The sequence below is a fragment of the Triticum dicoccoides genome, chromosome 1B, assembly GCF_002162155.2.
Source record: "Triticum dicoccoides isolate Atlit2015 ecotype Zavitan chromosome 1B, WEW_v2.0, whole genome shotgun sequence".
Lineage (NCBI taxonomy): Eukaryota > Viridiplantae > Streptophyta > Magnoliopsida > Poales > Poaceae > Triticum > Triticum dicoccoides.
In genome coordinates this window covers 629,436,327-629,442,995 of record NC_041381.1, presented here as the reverse complement: position 1 = coordinate 629,442,995, position 6,669 = coordinate 629,436,327, and the positions used below count along the sequence as shown (strand labels likewise).

Genomic DNA, 6,669 nt, shown 5'->3' with positions numbered 1-6,669 from the left:
CATCATACGATTGGATGGCTCGCGCCCTAGTAGATCTTTGTCATAGTTCATCAAGCCGACACGTAGCACACCCTTTTTTCGCGGGTTTTGCTAGTATATATCAGCATGGCCATCTCAGTAGCTCCCCTCAGCGTCAACCGGTCTGCTAGTACATGCCCCGCCATCACTCTCCCCTACCCAGCCGCCTCTTTCCGCCGCACCGGCAGCCTCTCCACATCGTACCAGCGAGCCCCACCCGCCTCCAGACGTTGACTCCGTCTTCTCGGCCACCTCTCCATGCATGCCCAGCTGATTCCCAGCTACGGGTCTCGACACACGTGGGCGACCGGCCACCACCTCTCGGTTGTCGCCCCCCACTTCTCGAGGTCACCAGACCTCCCCCGATCGATCATCGCTTTTTGTTGTTTGCAATACCTTCGGACATCTACAAGGTGTTCGAGAAATAGCAAAAAATATACTATCGGGGAAGATTTATTGTGATCTATTAAAGCACCTCATCTACAAAACTTACCTAAATTATTGGGACACTTCAATAGCCCGTATCGGAGAAGTTTTTATGAGTTGGAGATGTTTTAAGTACAAACCTAAATTTTTGGGATACCATCAAGGACCATTTATTTGAGAAAAATTTGTGGGGATTCGTTGGAGATACTCCAAGTGCCCCTTCCGTTCTTTTTACTCAGCGTATGAGATTTGTTTGAAGTCAAACTTCATACAGTTTGACCAAATTTAAGTTTAAAAATATCAGCATCCACAATATTGAAGTTATACAATATGAAAATTAATTTCAGGACGCATCTAATGATATTGATTTTGTATGAATGTTGATAACTTTTTTTATAAAGTTTGTAAAGTTTGACTTCAGACAAATATTATACATGGAGTAAAAAAGAAAAGTACAACACGCAGATGATACCAGCAGTGGCTAGTGGGCATCTTCAAACATCGTTTTTTTTTCTGAAAAGGGGGATAAATGAGTCTGCCATAAATCCATGTCTATATACATCTATATCTATATCTATACCTATTAATAAAGCAAGGATCGTTTCTTCAAAAATTTCATCCGTTCACCGCCGAAACATATTAGAATTTACTTCTATCCAAGGTGGTACTAAACATTAGGGCGTTCGACTGCTAGAAAATAAAAAGCGCTTCCATCTAAACTTTCATCGCTTGGGCCACAGGCCCATTGCTTGCGCACAGCCTTTCCGAGGAAAAGGGAAAAATAATACCAGTTACTGGTGTAAAAAAAACCCAGTTACTGGTGTCAAACTCACGACCTCATGGATACGTACCATGATGTGACCAGGCCAACTGCGCTAGCTTTGTTCTATGTCTCAAAAAGTAGTAGGTTGTCCTCTCTATTTGCACCAGCCCCCAATCAAATTATATTTTCATCCGGCTATCAATTGATCTCTACTCCTAATGTCTCAGTTGGTAGGTCGCGTTCCACGTTTTATTTTTGTCCCACCTAATATGGTCTTTTTTGGTACTTCTTTGGTACTTGCTCCCACCTCCCGCTCAGCCGCAAAAAATCAAAAAAAAAACCTCCGTCTGAGTCCCCCACCCGCCCTCATGCCTCCCATCACACCCATCTACAAGCGAAGGAAAAAAAGCCTATGAAAATTAACCGACGAAAAAAAACCTATGAAAGAAAACTAGCGAAAAAAAACGTCTGGCAATGTGCGAACGAGCGAGCGAGCGACGCCACACCAGATCCTTCGCCGTCGCCCTCGCACATCAAGCCGTCGCCCTCGCCCTCGCAGCTGCCGCTGATCCCCTCCTCCATCTCCCTCCCTCAAACGCCGCCGCCCGTCGCTGCCACCGCGGCCACCTCCCGTCGCGGCCGGCCCCGCCACCTCCCGTCGCGGCCGCCGCGCCCAGCTCCAACCGGGGCCGCCGCCCCAGCTCCAGCCGCGGCCGTCGCGCTCACCTCCAGCCGCAGCCGCCGCCCCACCTCCAGCCGCGGCCGCCGCCCCCACGTCCCACCGCGGCCACTGCCCTGCCCCCTCAAGCGTCCTCAAGTGCGGCAAGGGCCTCAAGCTGCAGAAGCGCCTGGCCTCGAGCGTCCTCAAGTGCGGCAAGGGCAAGGTCTGGCTCGACCCCAATGAGGTTAACCCACCCCCTTCCTCTCTCTCCCTCGTCGCGCGTCTCGATTTTCTCGCGTATTCCGTAGATCTGTGGGCAGGTGGTGCTCCACGCGGTTTAGGTGATTCGAGGCGGGTAGATCCCTGCTTGCTTGTGCGGCGCTTGCTCATAGATCACATGAGCAGCCTCGGGTTGCTTTGGTGGCGGTTTATTTCTTGCGCTTGTGACGATGCAATTCGACCCTGATTCCTGGCCTTGCGCTGTTCCTGGTGCCCGATGCTGCTGTTCCTGATGCCCGCTGCTGCTGCTGCTTTCATGGCGGTTTATTTCTTTGATATCAGGAAGGAATTCAGGATGAACAGGATGCCGCCATCCCTTCTTGTTGATGCTTTGTTCATCACATCAGGATTCCTGTTGTCGCATGGATTCGATTGGTGTCTATGGATGTCTCTTTCTGCATGTGTGCACATGTCCCAGTGGATTTTGCAGCTGTGCACCAACTTATTTTTGGCGACCAAACACCATTGTTTGTAAATTAATTCACCGTTACTGTTGCTGATTTGATCCAAATTAGAGTGAGTCCTGAAATCTGTTGTTCTAGGAGTTGAGTCCTATTTGGCGTGCATTCCTAACTATAGAAATCTGTTGTCCCCAAATATGTTGTTCGAGGATGTAGAGCGCCGGGAGAGCGGCACCGACGAGGAACCTGCCCACGATGTGTGCGGCAAGGAGGAGGTGCTCGGGGCCGAGGAAGACGGGCGCGGACGGGTTGGGCTTCCCGGGGCGTTGCGGGAAGACGAGCGTAGCCAGGAGGAGTAGGTAGGGAAAGGATGGCGGCTCGCCGGCAGGTCATCGGCGCCTCCTTGAACCAATGCCAAGGAGGTCTATGTCGCAGGTTTGAAGGCGCCTGACAAGCCCATCGTCGCGCCGCCGACCTGCTGACATTCGAGGTCGGCACCCGTGCGAACTCAGGTAACCTTGGTCGTGCTCGACATGTATTGTCACATCATCTCAGTTTCTTCATTTTATCAAAAAAAACTCAGTTTCTCCAGATTGACATGGTCAGCCATGTACTAAAAATGCTTGAATGATTTTAGAAGCACAACTATCAGTATGTGCACTTAATAAAATGCAAGTCCGAATGCAGATGCTGAAAAAATATTTTGGAAATTATACATTATTCAGTCTCCCAATTTGTGATTTGCTTTTTGTTTATGTTGTCCAGAAATGTACAAAGGACTGACATGTGTCATCTATAGCATGTCCCCTTTGTCTGAATGTTCAACTAGAAGAGTTTCATCTCATTTGGCAAGGAGCATTGCAATAATACATGCAACTCTTCACAGCTACTAACATGAAGTTGCACTCAGGCTCTCGCATGGACTAAAGAGTTATTGTCGGTATGTATCATTGTTTAATTTTTACAGTCTATAGGTTTATTTATATGGCAAGTATTGATCTCAAGGACAAGATTGATGTAACTACTGTCACCCATTCAAAAATTTCTTTAGAGGAATTACAACAGGTATTTTGCTGACCTGAACATTGAAATAATGAGTACAAAAGGTTCAGGGCATATGCGAATAATTGAAGTTTTGTATTTGCGGACAAGGGAGAAATGCCTAAATTAGAAGGCAGAGTAGAATTTTATACTCTGTTGTTGCAGTGTGGCTTTTGGGAATAATTAGCACGATTATCCTAGAGGTGAAACTTAGACACCACCATGGATTTGTCTGGCTATGAATCATGCTAATGAAATACGTTCATGTTGTTCCCTTTCCAGATGCTTTAGAACAGACCAGCGATGATGCTGGAATAAGAGGTTCTCAATTCCCTTTTATGTCATAGTTTGTGACGCTCCCGATTTAATCGTACACTAATCATGCACGCAAATGTGTACGATCAAGATCAGGGACTCACGGGAAGATATCACAACACAACTCTAAAACATAAATAAGTCATACAAGCATCATAATACAAGCCAGGGGCCTCGAGGGCTCGAATACAAGTGCTCGATCATAGACGAGTCAGCGGAAGCAACAATATCTGAGTACAGACATAAGTTAAACAAGTTGCCATAAGATGGCTAGCACAAACTGGGATAAAGATCGAAAGAGGCGCAGGCCTCCTGCCTGGGATCCTCCTAACTACTCTTGGTCGTCGTCAGCGGCCTGCACGTAGTAGTAGGCACCTCCAGTGTAGTAGGAATCATCATCGATGGTGGCGTATGGCTCCAGGGCTCCAGCATCTGGTTGCGACAACCGGGTAGAAGGGAAAGGGGAAAAGAGGGAGAAAAGCAACCGTGAGTACTCATCCAAAGTACTCGCAAGCAAGGAGCTACACTACATATGCATGGGTATATGTGTAAAGGGCCATATTGGTGGACTGAACTGCAGAATGCCAGAATAAGAAGGGGATAGCTAATCCTGTCGAACACTACGCTTCTGGCAGCCTCCGTCTTGCAGCATGTAGAAGAGAGTAGATTGAAGTCCTCCAAGTAGCATCTCCAAGTAGCATCTCCAGTAGCATCGCATAGCATAATCCTACCCGGCGATCCTCCCCTCGTCGCCCTGTGGAAAAGCGATCACCGGGTTGTCTATGGAACTTGGAAGGGTGTGTTTTATTAAGTATTCGGTTCTAGTTGTCATAAGGTCAAGGTACAACTCCAAGTCGTCCTGTTACCGAAGATCACGGCTATTCGAATAGATTAACTTCCCTGCAGGGGTGCACCAACTTACCCAACACGCTTGATCCCATTTGGCCGGACACACTTTTCCGGGTCATGCCCGGCCGCGAAAGATCAACACGTCGCAGCCCCACCTAGGCTCAACAGAGAGGCAAACACGCCGGTCTAAACCTAAGCGCACAGGGGTCTGGGCCCATCGCCCATAGCACACCTGCACATTGCGTACGCGGCCGAAAGCAGAACTAGCCCCCTTAATACAAGAGCAGGCTTACGTTCCAATCCGGCGCGCGCCACTCAGTCGCTGGCGTCACGAAGTGCTTCGGCTGATACCACGACGCCGAGTGCCCATATCTTTCCCACGTAGTTGGTTAGTGCGTATAGGCTCGTAGCCAACTCAGATCAAATACCAAGATCTCGTTAAGCGTGTTAAATATCCGCAAGCGCCGAACAGGGCCAGGCCCACCTCTCTCCTAGGCGGTCTCAACCTGCCCTGTCGCTCCACCACAAAGATCCACTCGCGGGTGCTCCACCAGCCGACCCGACTTTAGTCTCCACATGTATCATGTATAAAGTATATAGTATATACCCGTGATCACCTCCCGAGTGATCACGGCCCGATAGTATAGCACAGCAGACGGACAAGAATGTAGGGCCACCGATGGAAATACTAGCATCCTATACTAAGCATGTAGGATTGCAGGTAACGGTAACAACAGTAGTAGCAAGGACAGGCTATGCATCAAGATAGGTATAACGGAAAGCAGTAACATGCTACACTACTCTAATGCAAGCAGTATAGAGTAGAATAGGCGATATCTGGTGATCAGGGGGGGGGCTTGCCTGGTTGCTCTGGCAAGAGAGAGGGGTCGTCAACTCCGTAGTCGAACTGGGGCATCAGCATCGTCATGGGGTCTACCGAAGAAAAGAGGGGGGAGAAACAGTAAATACATAGCAAGCAAGTGCATAACAGGATAACAGGCAGAGCTAGACGTGTTCTAATGCGGTATGAGGTGATACCGATGAAGGGGGGAAGCATCCGGGAAGTATTCCCGGGGTTCCGTGTTTTCGGGCAGAGGAGCCGGAGGGGAAAGTTGCGGGTTTGATATGTTAGGGGTGTGTGGTGGATGAACGGGCTGCGTATCCGGATTCGTCTCGTCGTTTTGAGCAACTTTCATGTTGAAAATAATTTAATCCGAGTTACGGATTAAAAGTTATGATTTTTTAAAGATTTTATTAAGTATTTAAATTAATTCGAAAATGGAATAATGACATCAGCATGATGTCATGCTGATGTCAGCAGTCAACAGAGTTGACTGGTCAACTTGACCAGTGGGTCCCACTGGTCAGTGACACATTTTTAAGTAAACATTTTAATTAACCTAATTATTAATAATAGGGGGTGGGCCCCACTGTCATACTCTGTTAGCTAATTAACAGTAGTTAATTAGGTTAATTAGTCATTAGGTTAATTAACCTTAATTAGTTAATTTAATCAAAATTAATTAAGTTAATTATTATCTAATTAATTAATTAATTTTATTATTATTTATTTATTTATTATATATATATATATATATTTTTAAATTCCCTTTTTTTATAAACGTTCTGGGGAGGGGTCCACTGTCATAGGCCCCAAGGGGTTGCTGGATCGGGCGTTCGGGTGCGGGCGTGCGCCCGAGGGGCGTAGCGGGCGACGGGCGCCATGTGCAGGGGGGCAGGCGCCACTCGAGCGGGCGCTGGGCGCGCGCGGCGCACGCCGGCGCCGGCGATCAGGCAAAGGGAGGCGGCGGAGGGTCGACTGCGGTGGCGGCGGGGGCGCACCCGACTGGGCGTTCGCCCGGATCGCCGGGGCATGTTGGCGCCCGAGCGGAGGCCGAGCCCGGGCGGGGCTTGGC

General features: G+C 48.6%; 1 long non-coding RNA gene across 1 annotated transcript in view; it reads left to right on the top strand.

Annotated features, from left to right (window-relative positions):
• Nucleotides 1–1,958: 1,958 nt before the first annotated feature.
• The window catches only part of LOC119310542, a 15,710-nt gene continuing 10,999 nt past the window's right edge, over nucleotides 1,959–6,669 (top strand). The window contains exons 1-2 of the long non-coding RNA XR_005150722.1: nucleotides 1,959–3,060; nucleotides 3,314–3,488. This is a non-coding gene — a long non-coding RNA (uncharacterized LOC119310542). The remainder of the gene's footprint in view (nucleotides 3,061–3,313; nucleotides 3,489–6,669) is intronic.